Source organism: Magallana gigas, chromosome 1 (genome assembly GCF_963853765.1).
Source record: "Magallana gigas chromosome 1, xbMagGiga1.1, whole genome shotgun sequence".
NCBI lineage: Eukaryota > Metazoa > Mollusca > Bivalvia > Ostreida > Ostreidae > Magallana > Magallana gigas.
The window spans coordinates 55,486,830-55,504,802 of NC_088853.1; the positions used below are offsets into that span (position 1 = coordinate 55,486,830).

Consider the following 17,973-nt stretch of genomic DNA (forward strand, 5'->3'; position numbering starts at 1 on the left):
TATACTATGAGTGGGGCTAATTGGCTTCTTCTTAGGTGTGTTGCATACTTAGGTAGTGACACAGTCACACTTTATTTTTCACAATTTTCTTGCCCCATTTTCATATTCACCAAATAACCAGAAAATGGAACCTTTGATATCATGTTTATGATAACTGTGTAGATGTACCTATACCTGATTTAAGCCTTAAAAACAAATTACAATGGTATATGAATGAACCATGTTTTGAGTATTCATAAGAGATAACCAATGCATTACTGACCAGTCAAAACTTGTTAAAATCAAAGACCATTATAAAATGTCATTGCTGACAAGATGTACTATTGTCTACATCCCTACAGATTTAATTAAGACAAATGTCTTAAGTATGAAGTACTATATTATGTAGTTGTACTTTATTTCCCACTATTTCCCGGGAAATACCAGTAATTCCCGGGAATTACCAGTATTTCCCACCGTCCTGGGAAATATGAGTATTTCCCGCTTTTTTGCCAACCCTGATTCAAAGCGGAGAAAACCTTGAAACTGTAGAAAAAGGGGGGTGCATTTTAAAAAATCTTCTTCTCAAGAACTACTGATTCCAATTCAACGTAGTTTAGCATAAATTATCCTTATGGGAAGGAAAATATAAATTGCAAAAATTAAGTGCTAATTCTGTTTCAAATCTGAGTTATTACGAAAATAATAATAAAGGAGATGCGTGTTTCAATCAGTTTAATAGCTTCGGGTTCGGCATCCGGTAATCCGGCATCCGGTAAAATGGGTAGGCAAGACTTGGTCTGGGCAAAACAGAGATTGGCAGTTATTAATCTGCCAATCTCATTAAAATTTCAGGATATTTGATGGACTAGTACATTTGTATTCGCTGTAAATATTGCTGCAAAATAATGCATATTTGGAATTGACGATTGTCGATCTGCCTTGGCTTTTATTTTGCCACGGCCCGGGTTTGCATACCCATTTTACCTAGACTCGTATTCCATACTTCTAAAACGAGGTTCTTTGTTTAAAGCAGCCATGACATTATACGAAAAAGGGTCGATCTGACTATGATGAACTTGCTTGTTGTGCAATAGTTCGCGTATGAAGGGAAATTTTTGAAACATGCAAAATATATTGTTGCCGATTTTGTGAAGTAAATTGAGGCTAAATATTTCAATGCGTTGACAGTTTTCACACATGACGTTGGTGTTAGCTTGTTCCGATTTTCGTTTCGTTTTCATTATTTCTGCTTGTAACCTGGGAACTATCGTCTATATTATTTCGTGATTTTTACGTATCAAATCAAACAGAGACTTTGGTAAATCAAACAGTTAACTGTTTACCTGCGCAAATTAAGCAAAATCTGATGTATCAAAAAATAATGAAATACAATTCATTCTATCGGTAATTCGATCGGCATTATCTTTTGCGTAATGGTAGATTAATGCAATAGGTTTTGTTGCGATGCTCGGCATTTTCTCGAGTTTATTCAGTTTAAATAAAGTTTGACATTGCTGACGGAAATATGTAGGTATATACATGTATATATATGATTCATTTCGAAAAAATAAATTGTGTTCTTTATTTGTTATAGTGAATGTTTCTTGTGTTTAATTGTTTTCAATTTCTATTTACTAACCATATTTGAGTGTTAAGCTTCAAATTATAAGCAAGATACAGAGATTTGCTCACAATTCTATGTTTGTACACAGATCTTAAAAACTAAAGATTAAAAAAGTAAAAAAATTGTAAATATTTATTAAGAAAATTTTCAAAGTCTGTTCGTTCAGAAACCAACTTTAACATCTTATTGTATTGTAAACTTAACCTTTTTTCGTCATCATTACTCCTACTGTACATGTGATCCTTCACTGTGTTTGTGTACATTTGTATAAACTGATTTTGAACCTCAAATACCAGTGAACTGGTCTTGAGTGAATAAAAGAATATAAAATCTTAGGCCATTCTTTTTTTCCATTTTAAATGCTGAATAGGAAATACCAAGTTAAAAATCATAAGCTGAATGTAATAAACTCATGTGAACAAAATATGAATCAAACCTAGGCGAACTGTGAGCTCTGTATCTTGCTTATAATTCTACAATTGACGCTGAAATTTTGGTTGAACATTAGAAAATCTCTATGAATTAGAGTATGTTAAATACTTGTACAAACAAAATAAAAGAATGATACTCAGTATTCTGTATATATCTACTCTCTGGGGCCCTCTCTTTATACAATAAATAATGTGAAATCTACATCAATTTTGATAGTTTTTCAGACAAGAGTAAATAAAAACGACATCTTAAACAGTTTCCTTATTTATGACACATTTCTGTTGCGGGGAAAAAGTAATTATCGCTATTCCTAAGAATATCACAGCGGAAAATTATCCTGGTTTGTTCGCGAAGTAAATAACAGTCATTTAATTATAATGGAGAAGACAAATAAAATTTTTGAATGTTTTTAATTTGAGGAATTGAGCACATTGAGGTACAATTTTCTTCTTCACATCTATACATGTAGGGTTTTTAAAATAAAAAACAATAACTATTATGTTTTTTTTAATACAATAACTAGTAAGTACTGAGTAGTTGATGGAAAAAATGTACCTATATGCTCTCATATATTTTGATCGCTTTACAAAGTGGGGGGGGGGGGGCAGAACGAAAATATAGGGATTTGGAAGTTAACAACTTAACAGTATACCTCTACCAAATGTTTAGTTTTATATCTTGCGTAGAAATTTCTTATTCTGGTAAAAAAATAGTATTTCATGAAGGTACAATGTCAAAGATTACATGTATACAAAAAAAAGTGTAAAATTCGAAGACTTTACAATATTTATTTTTTGTTTTTCTACCGAGGGACCATATGGCACAATATCTTTTGAACGCCCATTGTTGCTCAGGTGAGCGATGTGGCCCCATGGGCCTCTTGTTTAAATAAGAATTGACTGTTGTTGTATTTGCTCTTTAGAGTAAGTTAACTTACTGTTCAAAAGAAACTCCCTCCACTTATCAAGAAAATTTCTCTTCTACATCAGTTATCTAAAATACAATAGAAAATGAAAATAAAAATAAAAATAATTTCAATGCAGGAAACAATGTTAAAGGGACTTGGACACGATTTGAGATCAAAAATTTTATCTTAATTTTTATGTTTAAAATGGCCTACTGGTGCACTTTACAGATTCACCAAAATATTGAGTGTTATAAGTTATAAGTAAAATACAGTCGTAAGAATTGATTGTTATGTAAACAAGGCTAGGGTCTTATAGTTCTTTACAAAGTTTTAATGTAGAGAATTACCATTTCGTAGATAAAATGACATGTAAGAAACAATTTAAACTAATTGATTCAATATCTTCTTAAATACTATTATCAACAAAAGAAAGACACATTTGTTTGAAATTTACACCAATACAACACATATGTCAAAAATGAATATATTCATGATTTGTTTACAAAAAAAAGGATTATGAACTCTGTACCTTGCTTATAGCTTGATATTTGACTTTCAATTTTGTCATACCATTATAAACTTCTATATTTATCAGTATAAACATTAACAAGTGAAAAGCTGTCAATGTGACAGCAAACCGGGTTTTCTTTTATGTAAACTGTATCCATAATCCATGTCAACCCTTATCCAGTGAAATGGAGTACCCTACATGTATATGCAACATTTTGCCAAAAAATGACTAAGTTCAAAAGCTAGTATTTTTTTTATAAATTATCGGAAATCAAAATCCTAGCAATATGCACACCTCTGATATATGTACAATTGATCTGCAAAAGAACAACTTCCTATCTTGAGAACTGTAGGAGGAGTTATCCGTACAATGAGGGTACCCTATATGCAATATTTTGCCAAAAAATGACTAAGTTCAAAAGCTGTTATTTTTTTCATAAATTATCGGAAATCAAAATCCTAGCAATATGCACACCTCTGATATATGTACAATTGATCTGCAAAAGAACAACTTCCTATCTTGAGAACTGTAGGAGGAGTTATCCGTACAATGAGGGTACCCTATATGCAATATTTTGCCAAAAAATGACTAAGTTCAAAAGCTGGTATTTTTTTCATAAATTATCGGAAATCAAAATCCTAGCAATATGCACACCTCTGATATATGTACAATTGATCTGCAAAAGAACAACTTCCTATCTTGAGAACTGTAGGAGGAGTTATCCGTACAATGAGGGTACCCTATATGCAATATTTTGCCAAAAAATGACTAAGTTCAAAAGCTGGTATTTTTTCCATAAATTATCGGAAATCAAAATCCTAGCAATATGCACACCTCTGATATATGTACAATTGATCTGCAAAAGAACAACTTCCTATCTTGAAAACTGTAGGAGGAGTTATCCGTACAATGAGGGTACCCTTTTGGCAGCCGCCCGCCCGCCATCCGCCCGCCCGCCATTTTCACCATTTTAATAACCGGATTTTTCCGTTGGAAAACCCGGTTAAAAATGGAAGAATAAAATTTGAAAATTTTAAGTCAAATCGTAGTTTAATCTGTATCTGCAATAAAAATAAATAATTTTAACAATAATTACATAAAAAATTATCAAAGTTCTGACTTTACCTGGATCACTGTTCCTCCAGTTGAGTTGAGGGACCGCTTATTTTGGTACAGATCGACATGGACACATGTAACCACAATGGTGGATCCCTCATGGATACCAGTCTCCGCAAGTTCACCCACAACTTTACATCGATTGAAGCTTGACCATCGGTCAAAGTCACAACTTTCCTCTTAGACTTTGTCCCCTCAATTACGCTCGACACCTTGAAAGAAAAAAGTAAATTGAACATGCAATCATTTCTATTATAACATATATATTGATCCAAAATCTGAATTAACCTGATAAATCACAATTTCCATAATATGTCAAATTAATTGTTCAGAGTTTAATTATTGCAAATAATTGCACTGTATTAATTACAATGTAAATATTATACTCGGCCAAATCAAACGACAAAACCATCACAAAAGTATCTTTCATTATTTTTTTTTATTTCACTCAACCTGGCCATCAAAAGAAAGTGTGAAAAAATAAGGCTCACCTTCATTACTTCGCCTTTGACACTAATTCTCTTCTTGTTCTCAAACGAACCAATTCTGCATAGCTCCTCCACAACATCAGGTTTCACAAACGCAACAATCATCTCTTCTGTTAAGGCATCTGGCCTCTTTGTTTGCATAACCTACATAAACACAGAAAATCTCTAATGATATATATCCCACATATCATGAAGTTTTTTTTTTTTTGAGTCTCCCATTATCAGAAACAAAATTAAAACAAGAAATTATACCAGTACTTAGGCCTAAGAAAAAAATGATCTGTTCCAGTTTCCTGACCGACCCAAGCTTTTACCTCCTGACTCAAAACTTTTCTTAAAGGATTTTTGATGGAAAATCATTTATTTCCGTTTTTATCCGATTTGGAAAAAATTACTCAAAATTTTGGTCACAAAAACGCTTGAAGCAGTTAAATCTCTTCAAATCAGTGTATCTCAAACGTTTTGTTTCAAAATGGCTGTATGTTTCCATGTGTTGTAGATTTTACTAATGCTCTCGTCGCTGGCAGAGGAAGTATCTGATATATAATATCAATTTTGAGTTTTCTTAAGACCAGCTTAATAGTCAGGAATGATATTTAAAGACCAGCTAAATATTTTCTTCATTTGAAGCATTTTTCCCTGAATACGATCTCCATGAAAACACAACTAAAACATTTAACACTACAAATACAATTAAAATGATTATATAAGCAAAAATTTATAGTTTTAATGAAAGATACAACCTCAAAAACAATCTGTTGAATATAAAATATCACATATTTATCATAATTAAGACTTACCACAGTTTGTTGCTCAATTTTCAAAGTTCCATCTTCCAACGCTGTATACATTATCACAGCATAGGCACTCATCTTCTTCATAACTTTAACGTGTTTTTCATGAACAATGACCTGCTTTAAACTTTCAAAGCCACTGTCACTGGATAGCATCCAGCTGGTTCCAAAGGTCTGCTCTCCTGTCGCATACTTTTTAACAACCAAATCTTCTAGAACAAACATCGTGATGGGTTTGGGACCCTATATCAAATAATATAAAATTCAATTAAAAACACTGTGATATGTTTGTTCTAAAACTATAGTTCATTACTATTTATTCTACATGTACATTAAAAACTATAGTTCATTACTATTTATTCTACATGTACATTAAAAAAGGCCATTGCAAGTTTTTTTCTCTGTTTAGCATCCACCCAAAACTCAAAAACATGTCTTTCTATCAGGAAAAAAACAAACATTAGAAAAAAAACAACAACTTTAAAGGTTCAACAAAATAAAATTTGTGTTATATATTTTGAAGTATTACAACTTTAAAGGTTCAACAAAATAAAATTTGTGTTAAATATTTTGAAGTATTTTCTTATTTTTGTAACAAAAATAACAAATACCTACTTTATGATTTCCATTTTGAATGTTTTGATATTTGATTTCTGATTCGGATTTAAAAATGCGATCCTGAGTCCGTCGACATATGAAAAAGCGATCTAATTTTATTCTGTTGTTGTTTTTTTTTTTACATCTCAAAACCTAACTAACCGCAGACACAAAACGTAGCAAAAACTTGGAATCGCCTAATATACATAACGTGCAGATAGTATTATTTAAAGTCAAAAAATGTTTCTAAAAAAAATATTAAGAACTGCCAAGTTTTACATATTAAGAGATTTACTGTTACCTGTAGAAAAATATATTTTTGAAACACTTCTGCCTCCTACCTTGGTAAACAACAAAAAAAAAATTAACAAACTGCAAAAACGTGGTATTTTCCCCAGTCAAAATGGCATAACTATGCGTAATATTGCTTGAATGCAACCAAAATCAAACTTGATCTACACATTTTTGAATAAATCTGTATACTGAATTCCATTGTAATATGTCCAACCTGGATACATCAGGCTGTATTTCGGATGACTTGGGGGTATAACCTGGAGACGTCGGGCTGTATTTTGAATGACTTAGGGGTATAACCTGGATTCGTCGGACTGTATTTCGGATGACTTGGGGTTATAACCTGGAGACGTCGGGCTGTATTTCGGATGACTTGGGGGTATAACCTGGAGACGTCAGACTGTATTTCGGATGACTTGGGGGTATAACCTGGAGACGTCGGACTGTATTTCGGATGACTTGGGGTTATAACCTGGAGACGTCGGGCTGTAATTCGGATGACTTGTGGGTATAACCTGGAGACGTCGGACTGTATTTCGGATGATTTGGGGTTATAACCTGGAGACGTCGGGCTGTATTTCGGATGACTTGGGGGTATAACCTGGAGACGTCGGGCTGTATTTCGGATGACTTGGGGTTATAACCTGGAGACGTCGGTATGTATTTCGGATGACTTGGGGTTATAACCTTGAGAAGTCGGTCTGTTTTTCGGATGACTTGGGGTTATAACCTGGAGACGTCGGGCTGTATTTCAGATGACTTGGGGGTATAACCTGAAGACGGCGGATTGTATTTTGAATGACTTTGGGGTATAACCTGGAGACGTCAGGCTGTATTTCGGATGACTTGGGGTTATAATCTGGAGACCTCGGGCTGTATTCGGATGACTTAAGGGTATAACCCGGAGACGTCGGACTGTATTTCGGATGACTTGGGGGTATAACCTGGGGACGGCAGACTGTATTTCGGATGACTTGGGGGTATAACATGGAGACGGCGGATTGTATTTTGGATGACTTGGGGTTATAACCTGGAGACCTCGGGCTGTATTTCGGATGACTTGGGGGTATAACATTGAGACGGCGGATTGTATTTTGGATGACTTTGGGGTATAACCTGGAGACGTCGGGCTGTATTGCGGATGACTTTGGGGTATAACCTGGAGACGTCGGGCTGTATTTCGGATGACTTGGGGTTATAATCTGGAGACCTCGGGCTGTATTTCAGATGACTTGGGGGTATAACCTGGAGACGGCGGACTGTATTTCGGATGCCTTTTGGGTATAACCTGGAGACGTCGGGCAGTTTGGTGGGTGACATCAGAGTGAAAGTAGATCATGTTTCTGTGCGCTTTTCAACCACCTCGTATTTTTCATTGTGTTCCTTTCTGTAAGAAAAAAGGTGGAACATATATAATAACAAATATAATTTTTTATACATTAATGTTTCTTAAAGATTTGTCTTTTAGAGTATTTTTAAGACTTCAAACTAAAATGAGTTATAACAAAACCATTTTGTTTACTTCACTGAATAAGACAACTATACCTAAATGTATTTAACAGTGGATCCTCCTGACTCCTCTGCTGAGTAAACCTTTGTTTCGCCATTTTCCTTTAAGAAAATTCAAATTAAAAATATTAAGTTTAATTTCATGTTAAATTCAAATCAGCGTGTCTTGTATTACAGAAAGACACTCCAAATGTGTATTTAATCACCGATTTGGAGTTTAAACTACACTAGGAAACACTGGCGGATCTAAAAAATACGAAGGGAAAAAAAGTAATTACATACTTTGACAGAGGTAGCGTAGCAGGAATGATAACTCTGGGTAAAGATTAAGTGGAGAGTAGCAGGAACGATAACTCTAATTAGAGATTGATTAGTTCTCAGAACATATGTTCAAACCTTACCAGAAGTTAAATTAGTTAACGAGAGAGAGAGAAAGAGAGAGAGAGAGAGAGTATTGTTTACTGAAAGGTAGGATAAGTTTACCTTTGAGTGAGAATTATTGAATCCGCCGTCTCGCTTAGTTTTCTCTTTTTCCAACTTTTTACCGGATCTTCATCATCACTTAGATCAAGGTCTTGGGGGAATTCCTAGTTTATAGTATTTTAAAGATATTTGGGTGAAAAGAAATTTAAAAAAAACAAAATTTGTAATTTGAAATTAAAGAATAAATTTGTAATTAAAAAAAATGCTTATAGCTGTGTGTTTTAAATCTGATTTCATAAAGTAATGATAGCTCTTAAGGAAACTGGAACATTTATTTTTTTATTTTTTTTGTAAAATATGTTATAATAGTTTTGTATGTATCTTAAAGTAAAACCTTGAATCAAATTGAAACAAACTTAATTTTTTTCCTTCTGTCATTGTTATAGAAAATCACAATTTCAACATCAAAACAAATAAATGTCGACATCAAAAATGACATCTATTACATGTATAACTTTGATAAGTTATAATTTAAAAAAAAAATTGAATTAAAAAAAGACGTACTTACCACGAATCAAACACCACCTCAAATTCTTTTCCCAAATCTATAACCACTCTTCCTTAAAATCGTCAAACGTCTTTAGAAATGCATCTGCCATCTCTTTTCTAAAGGATTTGCTCTGAAGACTGTGATTTACATTACATTTATTCATTCTATTTATACTGATTCTTGGGGGTGATATGAGCAGGGTTTGAGGTTTATCAATTGTTTTTATGTAAGTTAGAAGTGGTCTCATATAAATTCCGCGCGCACGCAATGATCGTGCACGCGTTTTTATTATTTTGTATGTGGTGTACTAATAAATCGTATATGCTATAATTATTCAATACATAATATATTATATTATTTTATATTGCCAATCAATTACCCTAAAGGAAAGAAAAATAATATTCTATGCGTATTAAACTTAATTACACGAACAAATGAAATGCTGTCAATGTGAGAGCAAACCGGGTTTTCTTTTATGTGAACTTAAATTCCTCATGCAATTTACTACTGATATCGCTTCTTTATTTGCCTCAGACTTTCATCGAAACACGCTACCGACCTCGGAAAATCAAGTATGTTGAATTTACATCGAGATCGAGAGTCGCCATTTTTACATGTAAACAAAGTGCACCACATGAATTTACGGGACTGGTGATGGTGTTTAAAAGACTATCCGAGGCAAGTGAACAGACGATATCAGTAGTAAATTGCATGAAGAATTTATTGGTACTAATTGTTTTTACAGAATTTGCGTATACATAAGGTAAATCAGTCGAAAACTAGCGCACGTTTTTCTGCGCAATAAATATACAATTTTTTGAATGGGTGGCCCTGTAGCTCTCCGGTATGTCAATATTTTTTTTCCCGGAGAGCTACAGTTCTGCAGCTAATGTGAACTGTATCCAAAATCCATGTCAACCCATATTCAGTAAAATGGTGTACCCTATATGCAATATTTTGCCAAAAAATGACTAAGTTCAAAAGCTCGTATTTTTTAACCGGGTTTTCCATTGGAAAAATCCGGTTATTAAAATGGTAAAATGGCGGGCGGACGGGGGGGGGGGGGGCGGCTGCCAAAAGGATACCCTCATTGCTATAACTCCTCCTACAGTTTTCAAGATAGGAAATTGTTATTTTGCATATGAATTGTACATATATCAGAGGTGTGCATATTGCTAGGATTTTGATTTCCGATAATTTATGAGAAAAATACCAGCTTTTGAACTTAGTCATTTTTTGGCAAAACAATTGCATATAACGTATTGACTGTGTATATTTATTTACTAGCCGCAACTCACAATTTAATTTGCTATATCCCACGGAAATACACAATTTTTCTCCAGTTCGATATCTTGATTCATATTGGGTGCCATCTTTGCTGTATTGAAGCTAAAATTTCCGGTTGTCAATTAAAGTGCTTATGTAACAAAAATGGTAAATGAAAATGGGTGAAGAGTACCGAGAGACACTCTAAAGTCGCAAACGCCCGATTCTTTTATTGTTCCGAGTATCTCAGATCTCGTGATCAAAGGGTATAAATATGAGATGACTTGAGTTTGCAGTCAGTCGCAGTGTAGACGCTGAAGTGAATACTTCCAGGTCAGCTTATTGTTCGTAAGTCAATATTGCTTAGCGATTTGCAGAACAAAAAAACTGGCGTATAGAAGCAACTTGTCTTCGTGAGCGTTGCTTGTTAGATTCAGCGGGTGGACGTTTGTTATCAGTTACGAGGGTGCTTCGTGGGGTTGTTTTGAAGTGACCGATAGAAGCAACGGGTTGTTTGAAGCGACCGATATAAGCGACGGGTCGCTTGAAGTGACTGATACATGTAGAAGCGACATGATGTGTCGGAGCGCCGCATAGAGTGCGGCTAGGGCCCATACATTAAAATATTAATATTTAATTGAGTTTTGAATCAATAAACGCTAGGGAAGCGACAAGGAAAATTATTATATATCTTAAACTATTATCATAAAAATCAAACACCTCAGCAAGGTATCTGAGGGGACCCGTAATAGATATTAGCGTGTTTAGGCAGACACGTTACACTTATTTGCATAACCCATATAAGGTCGTGTTTACATCGCTCCTCTATAATGGAGGAAATTTACAAGAGGACATTGACAAACGTTTTAACGAAGTTTAAGTTCGAAATTAAGTTAAAGGAGGAACAACACAGTGTTTTTTTTAGCATTTAAGAGCAGTAAGATGTCTTTGCCATGCTACCAACTGGCTTTGGCAAGTCGATGATATACATTTTGATGTCATTGCTTGCAGACGAGGTAAATGTGTGCTTGTTTTGTGCAGCTCGTTTTTTTTTTGATGAATTATTTTTTTATTGAATCACTAATACGTGAATCGGGATATATACAGGCACGTAACATCAGGGACGGTGCCCCCTTGATCCACTTTTTCTTTCATAATTGAACTATCTTGCAGTTGACCCCCCCACCCCCCAAAAAAAAAATTAAAAAAAATTGTGGAAATTCGTTGTAAAAAAGTAAAAACAAGAAAATAAACAGTGAATTCGACGTTATAATAGGAAAACGCACCCCACCCTAAAAGGATTAGAGTTTTAATGACCTCCTCCCCTTTTTAGCCTTTCGAGAATAAGTTGATACTATGTGCCTTGTTATATTTAAAGAATAAATGTATTTAGATTTCAAAGATAACATTTTAATAAATAGGTCATTTGTTTTAATTAAAACGGGGAACACCAAGCCACACAGCGCTTGTTATTTCACCATTAGGAACATTAAAGAGAGACCAGGTTGAATTTTTAGAACAGCATTTTATCAGTTCCATTGCTATTATGGACATCACTTAAGTCAAAGGTGATTGTATATGTATACAACTATATCTATACAAAGGAATGGTAAAGTTTGATTTTAATATGGAAATAAAAATTATTCTCCATGATCATATAAAATCTAGTAGTGTTTCTAAACAGCAAGTCCATATATATATATATAGCATTATATTAAACTTTTACAGATGTTGCGGACACGCAATACAGTGTGATGTTTGCATCCCCAGAAGCAGCTATACACCAAAGATGGCGAAAAGTACTAAGGGATTGGCTGAAACCAAGAGTGTGTGCTAGTGTTTGATGAAACTCACTGTATTTCATCATGGTAATGACACATACACTTAATGTAAAATCTTGGCAACTGGTTCTGAAAACATGCAATGTGAATTGGATCTAAAATGATGAATCATATATCTGTTATATATATATTATGATTTTAGGGGACTTGACTTAAGACCTGCTTATCGGAAGGTAGCAAGATTACAGAGTGTTATCAATACCTGTACATTGATACTTACAGCAACAGCAACAAGAAAGATCCAAGAGGATATTAACATGACCCTTGGCTTTGAAATTGACACCACGAAAGTTGCTGCAGTCCTGCTGGATAGGTGTGCAGGTTTATTGCATACTTACTTGTTTCTCTTTAATTTGACCACAATTTATTGTTATAATAATTCAAAGCTTAAAATTTCTCTTCCTTTACAAGCTAAATATTTTCTTGAACATGAAGAATTCAACAGAAAAATTTGAAGAAGAGTTGGATTGGATGGTAGAACACGTAATATAAAGGGAAATCAGAGTCAGAGACATATTTTGGTTTATGTCAGATCAATTAACAAATGTTATAACATCTATTTGTGGTTAATATCATAAATTAAGGACATAGTCTTTGTGCATAAAATGCCATCCCTGGAGAACAGAAGAGTAGAAATATATCATGCGAATATTGACGAAGAGAACAAAAGCAGAAAAATGACTGAGTTTTTGAAGCCTCCAGGAAATGTGCAAGTAGTCATTTCTACAGTTGCTTTTGGAATGGGGATTAATATCCCTTATGTTGATATTGTAGTTCACTGGGGGCTGCCTACTTCATGTTTAAGATACTGGCAAGAAGTTGGGCGATGTGCAAGGGACAGCAGAGTTGGACATGCAGTATGTTATGGGTTCAAAAGAAGTGTATCCAAATGTGAGGACGAAATGAAAGACATTATAAAACTCAACTCATGTGTCCGTTTATCAGTACTGAAAGAATTCCACCTGCGTGGAATGAATACTAGTTTGATACCTTGAAGGAGAACATCATCTGCAATGGTGATTGTGAGGAAGTTTGCAATTGCAAGAAATGCCAATGTTGCAGTGTGTGCAGCAACCTTTGCAACTGCCCCCGCCGCTCAAAAGACCACCTTAATAATTAATACCTTTTTAATCCCCCCCCCTCTTCGAAGAAGGGAAGGCATATTGCTTTGCTGCTGTCTGTCGGTCGGTCGGTCCAACAACAGTTTCCGTTCATTTTCTGGTCTGACAATGCAGGTTGCTACAAAAGCTCTTATACCCTCTATGCCGTACATCAAGAACTCAAACCTATAAACAAGTCATACAACTTTTGTAAAGTGCAAGATAGAAAGGGTCTATGTGACCGAAAGGCATCGCATATCAAATCTGTCATCAAAAGATATGTCAATGAAGGAAATGATGTCCTGGATTCTTTTCAAATGAAAAAGGTAAAAAAAAATATTAAATCAGTAGAATGATGATTTTATTAATTTCAGAAAAGTTAATTAAAAGTTAATTAAGTTTGGGCCTGCATGTAAATGCATCCAGATGATAATTATAAATACTTGTGCGTAACAGAAAGCTAGTTAAATAGAACATTTCTTAAGAAGACGTAATATTACCTCTTCCTAAGAAATGTTATATTTGACTAGCTTAATGGATTTAAAGTGTTAATGGTCCATTGTTCCATTTATACGTATAAATTCCTAGCTATTGACACACAGCAACATGGTTAATAAAGGGTCTAAGTTGTCATAGATGTCAACGAAGACAAATGTGCTATAAAGGTCATCCCAAACCTTTCCCTATTGAACAACTTTGAGTTCAGTCCTGATGGTTTAAGAGTATGGAAGGCTTACAATATTGGTTCAGGTGAATAATAATTAACTACATAAACAATTTACGTATTTAAAATCAGTAAAAATTAAGAAAATAACTCATAAGTGAAACAAATTATTTCCAAAATGTCGTAGGAAATGTGTTTATCTCTTTTAATGCATGTGTATATGCTTTAATATTTATCACACATTAACAGTGCTCAAATATATGCATAGGGTAGTCTATTTAGGGTAGGAATTTGATAACTGACCATAATAATAAACTTCATAAAATCAATCTATTTAGGGAAGTTATATCCATGGGTCAATGCCAAAGTTCCTGTTACCCAGTTGAATATCAATCAAACCTGGCCCATAGATGTTCATTCTGCTCTTCTTCCACTAAGTATGTAATACATAAAATGATAGAATTTTATTTTGTTCTGGGTTAAAAACCTGCATTAACTAACTTATAGGATTTCTACCATGTTCAAATTGCCTCAAATTTTAGTTGAAAGAAATTATTTCATATCTAAAAATTAAACAATTCGCTTATTTGGGTCACATCGAATTTGTTTCTACAGCCCAGCTTTTGTGTTATAAACTGCACCGCAAAGATTTTAGTTAAATATTTGGTTATTATTCCATTTAATTCTTTTTTGTAATTTTAAGCTGATCTGCATGAAATTCGATTTTTAGATGACAATGAAAGTCCTGAAGGCAAACAATCATGGAACCAGTTCCAAAGAAACAGAAAACACCTGACAATGTTTTTCACTATGCCAATGAAAGTGTAACTGTAATTTCTTTTGCAGCTTTATTCCCCATTCCATCAATAGGCTTGAGTACCGGTTATAAGGATGTAGATGTTGATGAAGGTATTTTTAAGGCAAATTTAAAAAAAGAAAAGAACAAAATTTAAAGCAAATAAAAAAAAAAAAAAACAACAATACTGATTTCTGTCATATTCGCCCGAAATGGTAATGCTTTAGATAGTTTCTTCTCTTGCAGATGTGCCCCCCTAAAAAGAGGCCTGAAATACAAGGAGATGTAAACAAAGGTATTTCAACACACCGTGAGACCTCTCTCTCTCTCATCAGCAGAAATGGAGTTAACTGTAATAGAAATCTTGCAGCAGTACCTCCTAAGAAGAGGCCAATAGGGAATGTAAATAAAGGTATTTTAAAGGGGCATGGTCACGGTTTTAGTCAAAAATTATTTTTCTGATTTTAATGTTCACAATGCTTCAGTAAGGCATTTTCAATAGGCAGCAATAATTTGGTGTCATTCGTTGAGTTATAATCAAGTTACAGAGCTTGCAATTCTTTGCTATGTAAACATAGCTTTTGTTTACATTTTGAATTTTGAAGTGAAAATTCCAATTTTAGGCCTAATGAATGTGTTAAACGTAAGGAATTGTTTATTTATGTTTACAATGAATAAGAAGATAGACAAATCAGCTTGAAATTTTTTTTACTGGTATATTGAACCTATGTAAACAACAACAGGGCACGAGCCTTGTTTACAAGACAAAAAATTGTGAGCCCTGTATCTTGCTTATAACTTTACAACTGACCCTCCATTTGATTAGTAGAAATGCTTACCTTAAGCAATGTAAATAATGAAAACAGAAAAATAGAATTTGACCAAAATCGTGACCATGCCCCTTTAACACTAAAATAAATCTCTCTCTCTCTCTCAGCAGCAGAAATGGAGTAAACTGTAATGTAAAGTTTCTTATCTTTTCTCTTGCAGCAGTAGCCTCTAAGAAGAGGTCAATAGGGGATGTAAATAAAGGTATTTTAACACCCTAAAATATTTTTTCTCTCTCTCTCTCTCTCTCTCTGTCTCTCTCATGCTTCTGGAAAATAACAGAAGTTAATTGTAATAAATTGTGCCAGGTAAAAAGAAAACACCAAGAATGAAGAAACAAAATAAGGGTAGGAGAAAACAGTTTAAGCAATAGGTTCATCATAACCTTTTTTTTTATTTAATAAATTGTTAAAAGAAACAGAAACAAAGATTCCTCTGGTACTTATCAAGGTTTGAAAATTCAAAAGTTGTATAAATCTGAATGTTTTGTAGAAACAACTGAAGACAACATTGATAAGAAAAAGGCCAGAATGGAGAATATGCAGCGGCTGGCCAAAGAAATGCCCTTTTCATCAATAAAGGTATAATAGCAGATAGATATAGATTATTACATGGCAATTTTATATCGCATCCTATATTAGCCCGAGGTCCCAGTAGGATGCGATATAAAAATTGCCATGTTATGATTTTTATATCATATACTTATAGAAAATATTAAAGAAATAATAAAAAACATCATGTGATGAATGATTATTGTAAACAAATCGCTCCGTGTCTATATATTCCATCTCTGATAAACTTCCATGAAATTTTTGCGCCAGCTGTTTGTATACTAGGTTGACGTCGACGTATCTTTTTTACGTCATACTCGGAGATCATAATAGCCGATGATTAACGGAAAGGGGTGTGATATAACATCCGAAGATTGCCGGAGAGGGGTGTGATATAAATCTTATATCACACCCCTAGGGTTTATATCGCACCCCTATGCGAATTTTCGGTTTATATCGCACAGGGCGGAAAAGAGTATATTTTCTATAAGTATACGATATATAAGGATATCAGCAGTTACCAAAAAGTACTCATAAAACATTTTGCTCAACACATTCCAATAAAATGGTTGCTGTGAAAACTATTTTTTGTCAGAGTGAAATTTACAATTTTATAGGATATGTTTCCTTCTTTTATATCTCATTTTTTTTTTATTGAATATACGATTTAAATAGTGCAACAATTGATTACAAAATAAAATTGATTTTTTTGTCGTATATAAATAAATTTAAGCAGAAAAATATATTTTTTTTCAATGTTTATCTTATTTATATTAAAATTAAAAAGATTTAAAATTTTAAAAAGGGCTGGAAAAAAACCAAAAAAGAAAATAGATCGGGAAATTAAAAATATTATTTCTATGGTTTTGTTAAAATACGAAGATGTGGGTCAGATTAAAATATTAAACTGGTGTAACCTAACTGTTATTGAATACATTTGTAGGACAATCAACAATCTGACTCCTCAGAAGAGGAAGAGCTTCAACCAAACAAAGTGAGTGTTTCCAATATTAAAAAAAATTATTTGTGTTAACACTGTTAATGATAATACATTACTGGTAAATAAATTAACATATCATCTGAGTATTTTCTGTCCCTTTCAGTTTTTGAAAAAGGTGGAAGACAATAGGGTTGACAACTTTCGTGCCCTAAATGAAATCATGGGGAAAACAATAACAACACCTTAAGTCAGGTAAATATGTCAAAAAACTACTTTGAAGGTACTTTGGAACTTCACCTTTTTATTGAAAAGAAAAAAAAATATATTTGAAGAATAAAAACATGTTTAAATATCTTTTAAAGACAAGGGCCCATTTCCTAAAGTCAAGTAAGTTTGATTGCAGTCTGAAATAAAATAGGATAGCTTAATTTACAGTACATTGATATTTGACGATCATACCTGCAAGTAAGTCTAGTTTTTAGCTTAACTGAGCTGAAAGCTCAAGTTAGCTTTTCTGATCACTTTTTGTCTGGCATCTGTCTACCGTATCTGTCTGTCTGTCCATCTGTCTGTCTCTAAACTTTTTTACATTTCGACTTCTTCTCCAGAACAACTGGGCCAATTTCAACCAAACTTGGCATGAAACATCATTGAATGAAGGGGATTCAAGTTTGTTAAGCAGAAGTGCCACCCTCTCTTTCAAAAGGGAGATAATTAGGATTTATTTAAAATTGATATTTTTAAAAAATCTTATTGTGTG

General features: G+C 33.6%; 1 long non-coding RNA gene across 1 annotated transcript; it reads left to right on the forward strand.

The window, feature by feature from the left end:
• The first annotated feature begins 16,122 nt into the window (after positions 1 to 16,122).
• Positions 16,123 to 17,465, forward strand: LOC136274164 (uncharacterized). The gene is made up of 3 exons (XR_010712478.1): positions 16,123 to 16,303; positions 17,217 to 17,267; positions 17,377 to 17,465. It is a non-coding gene; the product is annotated as an uncharacterized lncRNA (long non-coding RNA).
• The last annotated feature ends 508 nt before the right edge of the window (positions 17,466 to 17,973 follow it).